This window comes from Eumetopias jubatus, unplaced genomic scaffold (genome assembly GCF_037043125.1).
Source record: "Eumetopias jubatus isolate StellerSeaLion01/CBP00866 unplaced genomic scaffold, mEumJub1_p1.0 scaffold_9, whole genome shotgun sequence".
Taxonomy (NCBI): domain Eukaryota; kingdom Metazoa; phylum Chordata; class Mammalia; order Carnivora; family Otariidae; genus Eumetopias; species Eumetopias jubatus.
Genome location: NW_028274815.1, coordinates 33223974 through 33241796, shown reverse-complemented (window position 1 = coordinate 33241796; position 17823 = coordinate 33223974). Strand labels below are relative to the sequence as shown.

Sequence of the window (17823 nt, the reverse complement as noted above, 5' to 3'; positions counted from 1 at the left end):
ACTTCTTAGTCTAAAACAGGTAAAAACAACCCTAAAGCCATGATGTCCCTAATATTTTGATATTGAAATTTAGAGTTCAGAAATTATTCTAGTTTCTTTCCACAAGTCGAAAAGAACTCCAGTAAGTAACTGACTTAGTTTGGTCTAAAAATTTAGGGGCTACCTTGGTTTCCAAAGCATTGTGGCTACTTACTGTAGAAACTACGGGTCGTGAAATGACTCCTTCATGTCACTGGCCCTGCTCCTGCTGACATTCAGTAGGCACTTGTATGCATGTTCGTTGAAGGAACAAATGATTTGTCATAATTGCACTATCTCTTCGGAGATCCCAGATTTAGAAAAATAATCTTAACCCCCATGGAATAAAGAGCAGAGCCCCATTAGCTTTGCTTTTCTCAAATGGAGATAGCACAAAGTAGCCTCTGCATTTCAAGTTTCTCCTTCTAGTCTGGCTAACTTGGCTCAGAGCCACAAATTTAGCTTCTTTTCTTTCTAAGCGAGCCTAGCAAGTCTTGAAACGCGTGATGGTCGCATCCCTCTTTGTCTTTTGCTGTTACTGAGTAATTACAGGCATGGTCTCTTAAAAATCTCTGGTCTTCGGTTTGCTCCTGACAGGATGGATAAAGTGATACCATGAGTAAATGTTAAAAGAGGCGCCTGACGCAAAGAACCAGCGGCAGCTGGTTTCCTAACATTTTTAGGCCTTTGACATTCAAAGCAGTATCTACGCCATTCTGTTTCCTATGTAGAGCTTCACAGAGGGAGTGTCCAGTTGCTGGGGGCAGCCATTGTTCTTGGTAGTGGATGGAGATTTATAATGATAGCCTTTTCTGCTCCGAGCTCATGCCACAGGGAGAAGCTACGTAAACACGGGCGGCCTGATGGGGGGACATCCAAGATGACAGTGAAATTCCAAGTTACACAAAGCCATTTTACTACTGATGGAATGGGCTTTATTTGCAAATATGAAATGAAATGTAGACTTTTTACCCTTCTGTCTTAGTTCATTTCCTAAAATGATATTTACAAAGACCTAGACAGGCCTACTTAAATGTCTTTGAGGTTTTCAGTTCTGGCTTGTCGTAAAATTCTAGTGGACTCATTTCTCCTCAATAGTCACATAAACGTTCTCTCCCCAACCCTCTCTCACTCTCTCTTTTCTCTCTCTCTCTCACACACATACTACACATCTTTTCCTCTGTTTAAGGAAGTCATAAGACCTTGCTGCTATGTAGAACAATATCTGTAGTCAAAATTGAGACTGTATAGTCCCTTTATGTTCATTTCTTGGGAGTCTGCCCCAAAGTCAAGAGCAAGCTATAGGAAATACACCAAACCATTGAGTGGAACATTGCTTGAATTGTAGAATTATACATAATTATTTTTTTTTATCCCAAATATTCAACAACATAAATGTGTTAATTTCATAGTCAGAAAAAAAATACCTATATCTATCTGTCTGCTCTCACTGGATTTGGACAAATTAGCAGATATTTATGCTGGAAAAACTCCCACCCCTTCTGGATCCGAAAGGTGACAAGCCAGAGTCTGTGGGCGCCTTCTTTAGAAGTAGAAGGTTTCTCATGGCTGTCACAGGCTCGGAATTGGGCTTACAACGGATCACTCTCACACCCTTCCTTGTCTCCCATGTGGAGGGTAGTTTGCAGAATTTGGAAGGACAGAAAGGTTATTCATATCCCAAAGCTGGGGGATGGCAAAGAAGAAATGTAAAGGGAATTAATATTTATGGCAGCCTTCTACACCCCGTATACTTTACTCAGGCTATGTCTTGTAATACCTGTGAGGAAAGAATTCATTATCTGTTTTAAAAGTGACACACATGTGCGTCTATATGTGTGTGTAGATGCAAGTACATACTGGAACAGTGTTCCATTGAGTATGTGCTCAATACATATTTATGGGATGAATTATTCTAGGAATATAGATTTATATAACTTTGAGCATCTTCTATACCTGTATATCTATACAAAAAGTGTTCATAATCACATTCATCTGCAAACACGAGAATGATAGAAAGATGTCTCCTCTGAGACTTGCTGAATGTGGCTGGCACATTTTTCCTTCTCCACTGCTGCAGTGGAGTTCAATTCAAAAATTCCTCTTAACCAATCCAAATAATATCATTTTCCAGCTGTGGTGTTACATTGGGGCCAGTTCAAGTGCCAAAAGCCAAACCCAAAGGAAGCCAAAACAATCCACATCTTGAACGGTGAGAGTATTTTCCACCCATCATCACCACATGACACACTGTCTCAGGAGCCTCCTAGAGCCTGGGGAGTCCTCCGCGCTGCCAGAGACTCAGCCCAGAGCCTGCCTCACCATCAGCCCTTAACGAGCGTTACATAATAAGTATTCTCTGTCTCTGGGAGTACCCATTTCCTACTCATAATTTATGACCATGAGGGCTTTCTTTCCCCGCATATAATGCCATAACTATGTGCTCAAAATAATATACTGAAATCCCAACCATCATCAGATAGCTTTAAATTCAGTCTTATCGATGGGTTTCCCAGGCTCTTGTCGTGGAAGTGAACACCAATTTCACAGTTGGCTTTATTATGAGACATCAAAGTACAGAAGAGGTGAAGCAATGATTACAAATCAAAAAAACTGTCCCCTTTTTTATTATATTAAGATATTAGTTCAGTTTCTGAAGTGCAAAGTAGTAATCCCCACGTAATCAATAGATTTTGTGAGGAGACACATACTTTAAGGGAGTAGTTGAAATTTTATTTCATTTAGCAAATTGGACTAGTTCATTTGAAGACAGAAGTGGGCAATAAAGGTCCAGATATTCAAATCCAGAGCTTGATTTTCTTGCTCCATGAAAGAATGCACCAGCTTTAACTGGTGGGGAGGTGGGCAGTATTCCCAAGGTGGCACAGTGATTGAGTGTGGGGAGGAGAGTCAGGGACCTGCGTTTTGGTCCAGCCACATGAACTTGTGTACCGTGGACAAGTCGTTTACCTTTGTGGACCTCGGTTCCCTCATCTGGAAAGTAAGGGGCTAGAATAGACATCTTTCAGGTCTCTCAGCTCTGAAAACATTGTAGCTCTAGATTTGTTTACTTTCTTTTTTTTATAGTTTTTTTTAAAGATTTTATTTATTTATTTGAGCGAGAGCAGGAGAGGGGGGAAGGTCAGAGGGAGAAGCAGACTCCCCGCTGAGCGGGGAGCCCGATGCGGGGCTCGATCCCCAGACTCCAGGATCATGACCTGAGCCGAAGGCAGTCGCTTAACCAACTGAGCCACCCAGGCGCCCTTGTTTACTTTCTAACAGCAGAGAGACCAAAGAAGACAGAAACTAGAAAAATCTTCAGATAACTCCGTGATCTCAGTATGCACCACCCGACAGCTAAGACTATGCTTCAACCAATGATAGGGGTAGTGATTGAAAACAATGTTAAAGATAAACACTGAAAAGGTAGCATTTGGGTGCTTCACTTACCTTTAAACAAACCGTCTTGATGTTCCTTTATGTATGCTTGACATTTACTGATTGTTGTTTCCTATTCAGATGAAGGTTACCCGTGTGGTTTTAGTAAGATTTTAGTCACAAACTTCACTAAATAATTTAAAATTAGTCTCCATAAAATTCTTCTTTTTTTCCCTCTTACAGTTTCATTAAAATTTATTTGGGAAACTATATGGGCCTCAATAATAGAATTGTGTCTTATGTTTTGGAGCTGTTTCCATGGCAACAATGACAGGTGCAAGTTCTGGTGTATGCATATGTTCCTTTAAAAAGCTACTGCAATTACCACTGTAAAGGTAAATTCCATTGCAAATAACACCTAAGTACCTACATTGTTACTCTTAGAAGAGAAGGACTTCTAGAGCTAATGACATACATTAATCTCCAGAAGAAAAAAAATTTTTCACAAAAGAAATTCTTTGAACAATATTTGAGCTACTTTATGTAATAGAAACACACTTAACTTCATAGAATATGCAGATTTAAGGAATTTGGAAGACTTACTGCAATGCTGCGACTCCGGGGGTATTGCCAGCAAGAAACAGAAGAGGAAGTTGGACAGTAACAAAGTGATTAGGGCAGCTTCTACAAAGGCCATCCAGTTTGAGGATAGGCATCAAGCCTCTGTTTTTCTATCTAATCTTACTCTCCTAATCTTCAGCCTCTGTGCATAGATAGATGCCATATAAACAACACATCATTCTGAATATATATACCTTGTCATTCCTTGAAAATAAGTTGGAAACCAAAACAATAGTGATCTGTGTATTCACATGCTCCATCTCTCTTAAAATAACATACTTTGTCTGTAATCGGAACATCTATGTGCCCACCAAAAGTGGACCCCCCCCCAACCTATATGCCCCTGATTTTCTTTGCCTTTCGTTACAATCCTATGACTTAGGTGCCCAGATAGAGTTGAAGGTTCAAAAGACGGAGCACAGATAGTATTTTGGGTCACATCCAAGGTCTCCTCAGGGTGCCTATTTCCACAAACCCCTAACTAGATTCTGACCCTTCCTGTACTTGACCTTTAATGATCTACCACCTCTCTCAAGCCTTGCTTTACTCTTTGAACTGGACCCATTCATTGCCCGCTAACACCTTCCTGGCCTGCTCTTAGGACACAGCATCATTCTATTAGATTGTGAGCTTCTGCATCTCAGAAACTTTATCTTACTCCTGTTGACCACACCCCTCCAGTTCCTAGTCCAGTGCCTCCCACATTATAGGGGGCCCAGGCCAGAGCCCAGGGACAGCCAGACCTGGCTCCAGTGTCCCTGTCCTGGGCCAGATTCACATTCAAACAGGAATGCTGAAGAAAAGAAGATAGGTTTCCCAAAGTGTAAGATGCTTTCGCAGGTGTCAGTGAAGGTAGGTGCTGCTGGCTCTCAATGAGAAACGCACACACCCAACAGCAGTCTAACCTGAGGGGTTTGTCTTCCAAGTGAGATTTATGTGAAGGAGATGAGAGAATGCAATTGCCCAAAGCTCGGGGGAGAAGATCCGTGTAAGGAGCTCTGCAGAAGAATGAATGTTAAGAGAAAAGTGAGAGTACCAGATTCACAATAGTTGGGGAAACCCATCTGAAGCGAATCCCGGAAGAAAAGAATGGGTATTTTGACCTCAAATCAAGAAGAAAGGAAAAGAGGGGATGAAAACATAGCACGAGTACAGCCATTTTGAGAGAAATAGACAGTCACTTCTCCTATGTGCCACCCATGAATAAAGTGGGAAGATTTGGAGTCCTGAGCCACCAAAAAGATCTGTAGTTGCGTATCAGGTACTCCCACCAAAATTAGAGGTTAATGCTAAAAGGGTAATGGATATTTTCCATTTCTTTTATGTATATTAAACTCTTCAAAAATTTAACTCAATTTTTGCTTTATATTTTTCATACCACCTTTTTTCAGTTCAGAAAAAAAAACTGTGCCAAGAACCAGTACATCTCTTGCATTAAGTGGCATTTACTACTATTGTGGAAATACTGAGTATTCTTTATCATGTGTCCTAAGATGAAACAGACCAGGAAGATTTTAGCAAGCAGTGGTGGGTCCAGTTCAGAGAATCAAGCAAGACTTGAGAAAGTTGGCAGATCATTAAAGTTCAGTCTTGATTTCCACCTTCCCTCTTGGTTTGGTGATACAATCTGAGCATTTAACTACTTGTACCTCGAAACAGGTTTGTTTTAAACTGCTTGTAGCCATATCCATCAATTCTGCCTTCCGTATATATGGCAGCAGATATCTGCATATGGAAAACTCCCTCCCACATGAAGCTTTCAAACAAAGACAAAGGGACTCTTCTAAAGGGAGAGCAAAGTCATCCTTTTAATTTATTTATAAAAATACATTTAGCTCTTGTTTCTTGTAGGCTATAAAGTAAATATGATAAAGAGCCAGATTTGATTTATATACCAGATTTGCCTTGAATTTTATATTAAATATCTATATAGGCTCATTAATCCTAAACAGCACTCAATTAATTATAATTTTAAAGGAAAATTGAACAATGCATGAACATTTCCCATTCACTGAGCCATTCATAATGTGCTCCGGCCTGTCACGCACATCCTTTTAGTGATCAAGTAAAAGTGGAGATGGAAAGTTATAATTATCTCATTTGTTGAGCTAAGATTGTAAAACAGATAAGAGCAAGTGTTTATCTTGTTTTACATTGTAGATCAAAGTAGTGCTTCTCATCTGACCTGGGATGTAATACATGAGTTGTTAGGATGAAAGCCATCCTCTGGAATGTACATTAAGGGGACTAGAAGGAACTGATGAGGGTCAGAGCATTCTAGGAAGTGGGAAAGGCACAAACAAAGTCAAAACAACTGGAAGGCAGGAGTGCCCAGGGTTTGTTTAGAGTTGAGGATTTGTATACAAAATGGGGGAAACAGGGCAAACCTAGCAAAAGCTGAATCTTTAAAAGAACCCATAACGTTTCTGAACTTGCTGGGACTCACCATAAGCAAGTACCCTTCTCATAATACAGTGGCTTGTCTTTGAGCCTGGAGTCTGTAAAAAGGTCCCAAACTGCGGACCTAGAGATATATTGTAGCCGCAGCTCTGTTGCCAACTTTGGAACTTATTAAAAAAAAAAAAAAAAAAATCAGTTCATCTTCCTAGACCTTAATTCCAAATCTGAATAATGAGTTTTGTTTGACTGCTCTCTTAAGACTTTTTACAGATCAAAAGTGTCGGAATCCATCGAGTAAGACAGGAACTAACCCAGCTTTTTGTACCAATGTCACGGTCATTAGTAACTGGACTGTCATGGATGTATGTTATTCACAGCTTCAACCTACATACTTTTTCCTAATGCTCTTTCTTTTACCCATGAATAATTGCTCCTTAAGGGAGCAAACACAGAATACAATGGGGCAAAAAGATAGTGTGTATGACACACAACACAAATGTGGCCAGGCTGTTTCCAGAACATTTTTAGAAAAGTATTGTCATCAGGTTATGCTCAGGAGAGCCTAGTGAACCTTTCCAGGAGAGAACATGGAGCCGAAATGCAGGGACAACAATGATGCAGTGCTGTGGAAACAGAGATCTATCAGTATTTCTTTCAGAGATTTGTCAGCAGAGCATCTTGCAGATAATATGGACTCCTGATTGACTACACAAATGAAGTTTTGTAGCTGCATAGAAAGAACCAAAGAGAGAGAAATGCAAGGACAAGTTCTCCTAGCTTTGAAAAGATTTAAGGGGTTTCTCGGACAATGGATTTTTTTGAACTGTTTTCTCTGTTTAATTAGTTCCCACGTTGTGTTCTTAAATACAGATTATATTTATTTATGGGAAAATAGATTTCTCGGAAGTGGCATTTTTATTTCCCTATTTTTTATAATTATGAAAATGGTATTCTTTCAACTTAGTGGGGTCAGAGGCCATTAGCTATCTCTAATTGGCACCTTTTCGACTCAAGGTTTATCCCTGTTAATTGCACATGGAACAAATTCAGTGATGTGTGAACAGTAGCCAGGTCAACAGCTTTCTGGAACACAGTCAAAATGAAAGGTTGAAATCAGTCAGCTTGGTCATTATGGTTATTAGGTTACATATAAAAATAAATACAACATATTAACATGTGAACATTGTAGCATATAACCATTATGAAATTAATCATGACTGCCACATCATAGCCTTTCAATCAGTAATGGTGTGCATACGTGAAAGAACAATTGCTTTCCCTTCCTTAAAGGTTAATAAAAGGGAAGCAATTTTAGCACAACACGCTATTTGCAAGAACTAAAAAGTGAGCACCCTTCATGTAAAATACTTAGCAAATAATGTCTGTAAGTCTAGGTGTCACTTGATTCCATCACCACCATTCCCACCATGATTTGGTGATATAGTCTAGAATTCTCAATTATTTGTGCAGCAAAACAGGCTTGTTTTAAACCACTTCTAGTCACACACCCCCATTTGCGCTCTCCATATAGACCCCAGTAGGTCTGTGTATGTGAAAAGCTCCCTGCCGCCCAAACCTTTAATGAGGACCAGAATATGGCAATATTAGAGTTAGCCCATGATGAAGACCTAGGGGTCTTTTCATTAAGTGCAGTTCAGTGATGCCAATCCACCAGTGCCTTTGCCCGTCCCCGCAGTGGGGCTTTCGACATCCTGGGGTTTGGGCTGCAACCGTTGGCCTCTGCTGTCAAATTACCCCGCTTTGTTTCTCAGGCAGCTGCAGCTGCTTCCAGTTGGCTCTAATTCCAGCGTCATGCCAGTGTAGACTGCAGCCTTTTCCACATTGTCGCATATCCCTAAGAGCTAAAACTAACTCCATCTTGCTGCTTTACGTATGTGAGTTCTCATGTAGGCATCTCTGGTTCTTTCTTGTTTTGTGTGTAGGTTGTCTATACGCAGGCATAGCTAAAGCCAGGATCTCTTGCAGGGAGAAAAAAAGATAACACATATATGATCCCAGAACTTGGGTATCCTTTACATTGAGATGAAATTAGATGGAGAATGACTGACTTTGAAGATTTCTATATTTCATAGCAGAGAGCTATGTCAGGGCTTTGTCAATAATTTTATTTGCGAAGAGCAGTAATCAAGGCAATTTTTTTTTAAATAAATGATTGCATTTGGAGAGAGAAAAGTCACTTTAAGCACGCATTACAAATATGCTAATTACATTTCCTCTTTAAGGTATTCATGTGTCAGCATAAGCTGGATTCTATATATGTATGGCTAGACCCTAAGCCCTTTGAAGGCAGGGAGCAGCTCCTTGTTCTCTGAGTTGCCTACAACCTAGGCACAAACTGAGTCTAAACAACACAATTATCTCTTTGGTCACAGTAATTAGCATGGCCCTGGCCTTGTTGCAGAGCCTGGTGCTGGCTGTAGGGGATCAGAGATAAAAGACCGAATCCCTGATTCCGAGGAACCTCATCAAGGAGATACATTAATGGTTATTTGCACATGGTATGATTGAGCTATAAAGAAAGAAACAAAACACTCTATGAGAACACAGATTATGGAACTCACTCAAGCCTGAGCTGCAGTTTGGTGAGAAGGAAAAGAGTGAGGGAAGACATCCTATTATGGATAGAGTCCCTAGTTTCTATTGCTAATAATTTACAACACCTATAAAACAAAGAACCATAAAGAAACTTAAGTGTTGCATTAAAAGGCATGAACTCCTTGTTATGTAATAAGAGTTCAAAGAAATGATCAGAGCTTTGACACCCAGTAAGAATAATCAAGAAAGGTCCTATGGAGAATGAGGGTCTCAAAGTACAGCTGTCCGTTACTTCATTTAAAACTCAATGGTGAGCTCTCCACCCGACCGCCGCCGCGCCGTCATCATGGACACGAGCTGTGTGCAGCCCATCAAGTTGGCCAGGGTCACCAAGGTTCTGGGCAGGATCAGCTTGCAAGGACAGTGCACGCAGGTGCGCGGGGAGTTCATGGAAGACACGAGCCGCTCCATCATCTGCAACGTGAACGGGCCATGAGCGAGGGGGACTTGCTCACCCTATTGGAGTCAGAGCGAGAAGCTCGGAGGTGGCGCTGAACTTGTGTCTGGGTCCTGGATGTCTGGGTCGACCACTTGGCTCACAGGGATGATCCGCGATTGTTAATAAAGCGTTTATGTTGTATGTAAAAAAAAAAAAAAAACTCAATGGTGAGCGCCCCCCAAGCAATGACCCTGTTGTTAAAACATCTCCCCGTTGTGATCATTTTCCAGGTGTGCATTTTTCAAGCGAGCTACTTTGATACAAAACAGTATTAGGTTTGCTTCATCCACGTGTTTTATTACACCTCCTGGCCATTACATTAGCTGTGTTACATCAGTTGCCCCTATTAATAGATGTTCATTAATGGCACTTCCATTAACTAATTTCAGGATTAGACTAAAAGCCACCAAGTAATCTTTTAGATCATTCATTAACAGTGGGATGCCGGCATTTGCTACTTTTTATGGACATTCGAGTGTGGACACATTAGTGAAGAATGCTTCCACTTCATGTCTAACAAGGAAACAAAATTCAGGTCAGTCCAATACCCACACTGTTGGTTCTCCTCTGCCCCCAGAGCGGAAGGGATTAGGGTAGGAGAATCCAGGTCTTTTCCAGAATCCTAAGTGTCTATACCTGACTCCTCTGTGGAGGTAGGATCCAGAGGTAAGGTCTGTATACAGAAACCAGGTTTTTCTCAAGTGCCTTGACATTCTAGGCCTTTCCTGTGCCTGAGCAGGTGTGTGGCTCCCGCAGTCTATGACTTTGCAAGCCTCCATTTCAGTTTTGTATGGAACACAGAGCTGACCCTTGAAACCATAGAAGTTTGCAGTATAGAGAGTACACATGGTATATAATGCCTCCAAACCTCCATCTTCTTGAGTCTTGGAGCATTATGTAATTACAGAAGTGCTGTATAGTCTCAGCAAGGCTAAGTTTGAGCAATTATGTTGCGAGAGTTGAACCAGACTGATAGGCCATCCCTTGCCCCGCCTATCATCCAGCAGGCTCCCCTGTGTTTGTAAATGAACTGTCTTATCAAGGCCCAACTTTTAGAGGGAAAACAATAAAACCCACTGTCATCTCATGTACTTTAAAACAGGCAAGTTAGCCGGAATAATTAGAAGGGGAGCTGGCTCATGAATTCATCATACACCTATACGGAAAAAAAGAGTACTGTTTCCCATCTTATTTTCTCCTCCACTGAGCCAGTGGAGCTCACCAATTCTGTGAAAGCATCAGGATTGGCAAAGTATAAATAGAGTAATGCTAACGCCGAAGCTCACCGTTCAAGTGATGAACGTACTTGTCTATGTCTGGCAGCTCCTAGGATTACACCAGATGAATCTGTTTATCCAAGTGAGGCAGAGGTAAAGTGTGATGCTTAAGGAGAGGCGTCATCTTTGGGAGGGGCTTTCACCTCCCCACACCAGTCTCCATCTGAGAAAAAAATAAAGGGTTTGATAGGCAGAGACAGACAGCAGCTTCAAGATGCGTCCCACCTGATTTTCCCCTTGAGCCCCATGGAGAGAAATTATGCATCCTGCACTGGGTGTAAGAGGGATTCTGCAGGATTCATTGGGATCTCTGACTCCATCCCACCTCTCATGCCTTCTCCCCAGTCACCACATTCTTTTGTTTACAGAAAAAGGGAAAGAATAAGAGAATGGGCTAAATGCCATTGTCTGGCAAAGAGAAAGTTATTAGTAGCCATAAACATAGCAATAAGCACTAGGACCTGTTCAGTGCTGTGAACGGTTTGTACACTACTGCTATGTTCCAGGCATTATTTTAACTATTTTATGCACTTTTTTTCTCATTTACTAGTCTGATGCAATCTGGAGTGCAATATTGTTTTGCATTCCCATTATACAAATGAGAAACTGAGGCTTAGCAAGGTGGCATGTCATTTAGTCACCCAACTAACCAAAATTAAAAGCACTGCAATGCAAATGCTTATGCTCTTTTCTGTATCCCTTGCTGCTGGCAAATATATTCCTTGGTTTCTCATGAAACAATCACTCAGAGGATAAAGTGAAATACAGTTGGAAGTCCCACGGTTATCCGCTCTAAACCTAAGACTTCAACCCTCCAGGGAAGCTGTTGTGTTCAATGGAAAAAAAAACAAGGAACGAGAAATTATAGACCTGGGTTCTAGTCCCCCAAAGACATGAACTTCACTGTCATCTTCTGGAGAAGATAGGGTAATATTCCTGCCTCAAAGAATTGTGAGAATTAAACAAATATTCTTCAACCCTGCAGTGACTCAGAATCATTTGTGCAACTAAAAACAAAACAAAAAAACCAAAACACTATACTGGCCTAGCTCTAACCCAAAGCCTAAAGAATCTGAGTGTCTAGTGGGTGGTGAATGGGAACACAGAAGCAACTATGTATTTTCTCGTTGCCATGGGTGATTAAGATGCACCACCATGGCTGGTAATCACTGGATTAGACGAGGTATGCGCACCTCATACCACTTAGCCCAGTGCCAAGCACGTATAAAATATTCCTCTTTTCCAGCTGTGACTTCTTTAACACCTCCATGAGGTTCAGCTCCCTTTCTCATAAAGTGATGGAGTTGTAGCTCTTGGTATCTTCCGGTTCTAAATAGTGAAGTTAGGAGGGGCTTTTCGGAAAGCCTGATTTGTGCCAAATCTGCAAGAGAGGCAAGGTCCAGCCTCTCTTTGACTCTGCCTCTCTTGAAACCTCTCATTAACAGAGTCTCAGTCTTTTTTAACCTCCCCAGGACCCCAACCACACTCTAGGAGGTAGCGTCATCTCATGCTAAGCCCAGATCTTTGCCGTTCAGTTAAAATAGAGCTAAGTGATCCGTTAAAATGACTCTATCTCAGTAGACAATTAGCTATCATTTCCCTGCCAGATATCATGTATGAGTCCCCGTGAAATGAAAATTTCAGGCCCTTTCGTATCTTTGTGGTAGATATATTTATAGCTGAGCTACTTTGGACCCATACCAACTTAGGTGGCTCTCTGTGTAGCTTCTGGGCAAGACCCGCTCTGGTTCTTGGAGGTTCGTTCCTGCTTTGTCTCTGACAGTCTCAGAGACAGGGCAAACCTCTTGTGCATCCTCCCCCAATTTTCCTATTGTAAATCAGAATATGCTCACTTCGAATACACTGACAATCCAACAAATTAGCGAAAAAGTCGTTCTTGCAATAAAAATACTTAATGGAAATGGATCAAACAGATATTTAATCATTTGTATATATAACCTATTCACTGCTGCTTGCTTTCCTGAGGCCAACATTTAGTGCATTAGATAATCTGAGGTAGTGATTGGCACAGCACCAGGGACTAGTTACAAATGGGTCTTCCCCGATGCCCCACCCCCCCCAGTCATCTGCATAACCTAGGAAGAGATGGAGGCTGTATGGGGCGCAAGAGGATTTTAATTTTTCCCCTAGGAAGGTAAGAGCATTCAAATAGCAGCGACCAATACTTAAGTGCACTCAGACATTCTCTTAAGAAAACATTATATATATATATATATATACATTCTTTTTTAAACTATTAAGAAGAAAGGGGGCTCTTCCTGAGCTCCCTCCCTCCTTCATCCAGTCTGAGCCTGTTACACCGTTCTTATACCCATCAGGCAGCCTGTCAGGAGAAGGAGGAACAAAGAAGACAGAGCGGAGAAGAGAGAGATGAATGCAGACAGCTGTAAGCCAAGCAGAGTTTTAACCGCCCTCATATCCAGGCCCTAAAATAGACGCAAAATGGCACATGCTTATATTTCATTGGCCAGGTTAAGAGTGAGCAGAAATTAATAGCTGAGTGCCTTTTTCTTAATGAAGTACTGCTCTGTCAGGGAAAAAAAAAAAAAAAACCAAACCAAACCAAACAAAACAGAAGGGCCGGGAGATGAAACCCGTCTTTGGACCAGGTGGCTAGCAGGCCTGCAAGTGGCAAGCCAAATGCACGAAGACCTGTGCCCAGCTTAGGGCCCTCCCAGCAGGCACCCCAGCCCTGAGGGCTAGAGCCTCAAGCCTGAGCCTGACTCACGCATGTCCTTCCGAAACACTGCTATTCTTCCCTCACTCGGGGCGGGAGGGGGGTGGCGAAGGAGCCACGCTGGAGAGCTGCACTCCCCTGGGAGCCCTGAGGCACAGTTGCCTTTTGTCCTCCTTTCTTGCCTCTCTGTTACCTCCATGCCCCTACATGTTCTCCTCTCTCCACCACTTTCCTCCCTCTTCTTTCCCTGCTTCTCTCCTCTTCCTTTGTTTCTGTCTCTTCTTTTTCTTTTTTTTTTTCTTTAAAGATTTTGTTTATTTGTTTGAGATAGAGTAAGAGAGAGAGAGAGAGAGCACAAACAGGAGGCGCAGCAGAGGGAGAGGTTAGAAGCAGGCTCCCCGCCGAGCAGGGAGCCCGATGCGGGGCTCGATCCCAGGACCCTGGGATCATGACCTGAGCCGAAGGCAGACGCTTAACCCACTGAGCCACCCAATCGCCCCAGTCTCTTCTTTTTCTTCAAAGAAAAGCCTCTTAAGGCATGGCCATGGTTATTCTTTTTGGTTCATTGTTGGCCAGTTGCAAGGTCCGAGGTTCAAAGATGGAAGAACAGCCAAGGGACTTTGGCCTCATTTGCCTGAGATGAAAAAAGGAAACATAAGAAATAGCGTTATACACAAACAATGAATCATGGAACACTACATCAAAAACTAATGATGTACTGTATGGTGATTAACATAACAATTAAAAAATTTAAAAAAAAAAAAAGAAATAGTGATCCCGCTCTCTCAGGCAAGACAAAAATCATCTTATTTACTTGCAGTTTCAGTCAAATTCCGCCTAACCAAACTTGGCCAGAAAGATAGATAAAAAATCATCCTGTCATAGGGGAGCTGTGCTGGGGCTGCATCCCAGTTTCCAAGCCATCTCTTGGATGGCAAACTGACTTAGATGACATCTCTCCTACGGACCTAGTAAGACTAGTGAAAATACTGATTTGACTCCTTTATGGCTATTTCTAAAACTTAAAAGAAAACGGGCTGAAGTGGCTTCAGAAGACGTTACTTATGAGATAGGCTAAGAATTTATTTGGAATGAAGACCAAAGGGGAAAAAATGCCTTGTAATGGGGGTTTCGAGGCCTTTTAAAAAACGCCAGTAAGTTCTATCGTAGATCAGCAAGCGTCGCTGAAGGAGACTGTAACCATACACTTCAACTGCATTTGTCATTCTGCTGCTTGGGAATACTTCGTGAGCATTGAATTGGACAGAGAATTTCTGATGTTTCCAATCCTCTCTACGGGTTGATGAGAAATTTAAGAAAATGTTGCTGATATTTTGAATGTTTGGAAAGAACTCCCTGCTGTCCTACCCACAGCGAACTTGCCATGTGCTGACAGGAGGAGATGAGGCAATTGCTACGATTATTCCTTGGAAGCCTCTGCCAGTTTCTGAAATGCAATTCCATGCAGGAAGCCTACAAGGTCAAGTGAGAGCTACTCTTCTTCACTTTCCCTTTTTTGGCATGCTCTGCTCTTCCTCCTCTGTGCACATACACACCCCTTAGGATTCATCTCTACCGCCCCACCTCTCTCCTGCATCCCTTTTGAAAGGGGTACATTGACTGGGTTCCCCCAAACTAGGAGAGTCCTATCTGCACTCCCCCCTCTTTAGCTGCACCAACAGAGAGTTGTGTGAGTATGGCGATGATACCAGCCCAAGCAGGCTGATCCCTGGCTGCAGGTGGAAATAGGATTTGAGTTTGACGGTTATAGAAAGGAAAGCCCAGTTTCCCTCTGATGCACCGGCAGATCTTGCTTTCTAAGTCAAAACTTTAGCGTAAGTTAAAAAAAGCACTCGGGGGTAACTCCCTGCCACAAAAGCTGGGCACGCAGCCAGGACGCTGTGCTCATTAGCCTTGGGGTGAGCCAAGATTCCCAGAACACACTGGTCAGCATTTTTCATCCAAAGATGGGGGTGTCCTGGTGAAATCTAAGATACAAGAAACAAGGTTACCAATCTCTGCAAGCAAGGACTTTAATTGGTTTTTCCTCCCACAAGAATGTTTTCATCTTATATAAAGCATTCTAGGCCCTAGATAAATGTGATCATCCATAAAATCAGAAAAGAACACAGGCTAATGCCTGCAGTATGCTTCCTCTTTTTTTCCCTTTGCTCTGTAGACATAACATTCAATAAATAAAAATGTATAGTGGTAATCCTAACCTACTTGGTCATGCCAAATTTGTTGTCATTCAGAGACCATTTTTTCAAGCTGCTTATATTTTATTCAAAAAATGCTATGCCTAATTTATTGCCATTCCCTTGTTCACAATGCAGTAATTACACACAATTTGCAACGAGTTTATCAAAGCAAAACACAACTAGCATCAGGAAATAAGATATTTTTAATGTAAATCAAGTAGTCCAGGCATCCTAATAGGTAGAAGAGGGGAGAAATACCAATAATGTGACATTTAGATCCAAAATGGTTATTAATTAAAACTTTCGTTAATAACAGTGCCAGAATTAAGTCAGTTTTCAAATGAACCATAAGTAGTTGAAATATGACCTCCCATGACATTCTGAAGTGTGTGTCCCTTTGCTACCACAATGAGACAATTTGGTTGTTCCCTCCCTCTTAATACTGGTTCTGGATGTGAAGACACGCCTTCATGCAATCCATTCACCACATGTTTGTTTCAGAATACAGAAATGCTTGCTGGTAGGTAAATATAAATTAACCATATGGTTACTTAACATGCTTCACTTTTCAACCTCAGGTCTGTTGCCATGCAGGGATGACTTCGATGGGCTTTTCAGTTAAGTTACATAACTGTATGACATTAGCATTATGTGTGTCAATGTTGTGATTAAAATCTTCAAACTAGTGGTTTCACAGACTGACAGATGGGATAATTTTAGCAGAGCCTTACCTTGTTGTTCTATTTAAGTTGGCTCCCGCACATGGTCTAGGGTGGAGTTTGGGATCACAGTTCCCTCTACAGTGTGAATCCTCTGAACTCAGAAGATGACGGCTACTTACCTAAACATAAGAAGCTTTAGGGCCGGGAAGAGAGGCATCTGAGAAACTATACAGGACAGAAGAGAAGCCAGAAAGCAGCGGAATCCTGAAGGAGAGGTCAGGTCATGAAATAACATGCACTAGGAAGGCATAGGTGTCAACCCACCGTCACCCATTAACACCTTAGGGCAAGTTATTTTGTCAGGTATCAGACCAGCACAGCTGAGTTTGTTAGGATCATGAAGGACAGGGAACCTGGGTGGCTCAGTCGGTTAAGCGTCTGCTTTCGGCTCAGGTCATAATCCCAGGGTACTGGGATTGAGTCCCACGTCGGGCTCCTTGCTGAGTGGGGAGCCTACTTCTCCCTCTGCCTCTGTCCCTCCACGCCCCCCCCCCCCCGCCACGGCTCATGCTCTCTCTGTCTGACAAATAAATAAATAAAATCTTAAAAAAAAAAAAAAAAGGATCATGAGGGACAGAAGGGAACTTCCATTGGTTTTGGGGCTGGGAGCCATGAAATATGATTAGCTTCAGCAATTATAGGATAAAAATAATAAGAACTAACCTATATTAAGCTCTTTCTATATGCATACTTTTATAAATGTTTTAGCAGGGCAAGAAAGGGAAACCGTTGAAGTACCCATACTAATCAGCACAAAAAAGAAATTAGGAAAATATTTATAGTGCATTTCAGAATTCATGAGACCCTGCCTGACTTTACAGCATTCCTGAATTTGAAAGTAGAGACTGACCCAAGCTGTTCCTCTGCACCCCAGGAATTGATCCTATAATCATTACCATATCCATAGAAACAAAAAATGAGGAGACAAAAAGTGAGCCAGCAGCCTACTCTGTGTGAACTGGAGAGGGGAGAAAAACAATGGACTCCTAGCTGACATTTGTGTTCTCTTGTGCAGACCTCACACTGCTGGGGTTGCTTTGCTTTCTCTGAAGTTAGAGGCACAGTGTGGTCCTGGTCTGGAATCTGTAATGAACACATACTTGGCATGTTAACATACTCAGATGGCATGGTCCTGGATCAGAAAAGTAGTAGGAGCATCTGAAAGTGGCTTCCTACTCAGGATTAGACTCTCAGCCCCAGATATCCTTCCATTTACCCACTAATCACCCACTCAAAATGCCCACCAACCGCATTCCTTTGAATGTTGGCCTGGAAATCCTCTGTAAAACACTGATCCATTAACATAATATACCAATAGATGACCTGCGAAGCAGTTTCTGAACACCTGGCTCAGGAAACACAAAAGACAGCAGACATATAGGTAGGGAGAGTTGAGTGATTGAGGACAACTCCCCAACAGGGCTTGCTGATCTAGAGGGAGGTGCTGTTTGGT

General features: G+C 41.9%; 1 protein-coding gene and 1 pseudogene across 6 annotated transcripts in view; both read left to right on the top strand.

Moving 5' to 3' along the window:
• Positions 1–17823, top strand: part of SLC8A1 (solute carrier family 8 member A1) — a 312734-nt gene that overhangs the window by 195514 nt on the left and 99397 nt on the right. The gene's annotated exons all lie outside the window — the stretch shown is intronic.
• On the top strand, positions 8663–9632 carry LOC114219588 (small ribosomal subunit protein eS28 pseudogene; annotated as a pseudogene).